The sequence below is a fragment of the Ananas comosus genome, linkage group 13 (genome assembly GCF_001540865.1).
Source record: "Ananas comosus cultivar F153 linkage group 13, ASM154086v1, whole genome shotgun sequence".
In the NCBI taxonomy this organism is placed as follows: Eukaryota; Viridiplantae; Streptophyta; class Magnoliopsida; order Poales; family Bromeliaceae; genus Ananas; species Ananas comosus.
The window spans coordinates 7,573,584-7,574,685 of record NC_033633.1 but is presented as its reverse complement, the minus strand read 5'-3'; positions in this window follow the sequence as shown (position 1 = coordinate 7,574,685).

Here is a 1,102-nt window from a genome sequence, read left to right as displayed (position 1 = left end):
GGTGAGTTCCTGCGATGATGGACTTAATGTGAAGCAAGGTAATGTGGCGAAACCCTCGGGTTAGCCTTGAGATTAACGAATAAAGAATAAAGAACAAAGAGTAAAGAACAAAGAACAAAGCGTAAAGATAAAGAACGAAAGAACTTGCATAATCTGCATATGTTAATGTTGAGCATATTCCTTGCTTATTGTTCAGGCATATTAGCATCATGTTGTAAATTGGTTACTATATTTCAGCTTATCCTTTCTATTATGCCTGAGTTAGTCCTAGTGGGAAAGTCGGTGATGTTGGGGCCGAACCCACTGGGAACTTTGTTGTAGTTCTCATCCCACTATTTCCACAGAGCCGGGACCGAGCGAGCCGGCGAGCGACCGAGGTAAAGGTATCGCGCCTTAGACAGAGGCCTCCAAAGTTGAGTTGGGTTTACATTTTGTTAGTAGAGTACCCTATGTTCATCTTTTGTATTTGATGACTAGTGATGTTGAGAAAAGAATGTAAAACTTATTTTGAGGTAAATGTGATGTAAGAAAGAAATGATGCAATGTGTAATGAAGTACAAAGAATCATGAATGTAAATGAATGCTTGTATGTGATCAAAATGAATCATAGTACTAGTTGAATGCATAATTTCCTATCTTTTACTAATGGCTGTTGCTTACCCTCGTGTAAGCCGTTTTTGTATGTTTCCGCTAGTGCATTTCTTGTTTGAAATTGTACATGTGATGAGCCTTGGGCGGACAGGGGAAACTCTATCCGTTCGGCGTCTGTTCGACGAGCTCGGGCCGGCCCAAATTGGTATCGGTCCCGAGGCGTGACACATAGTGGTTGTGTTGACGGCCGACAACATGACACTAAGAGTCTAGAATGAGTACACTTGTGTCCTTCCGCCTAATTGCGATATCGAGTCACGTTATTTCGTAAGCACGATGAGGTTTAACGGGATAAGGTGATTAACAAAGGTTGGTTGTGTTTCAGTAGCTAATGTCCCCAAGGCACTACACGCGTAGGTCCGTTCCGGCACAAGCGGGATCTAGTGAAGTGCATGTCACGCCCCAATCCCCGCCAATTTGGTCGGGTTCGGGTCACGTCAACAGACGCCGA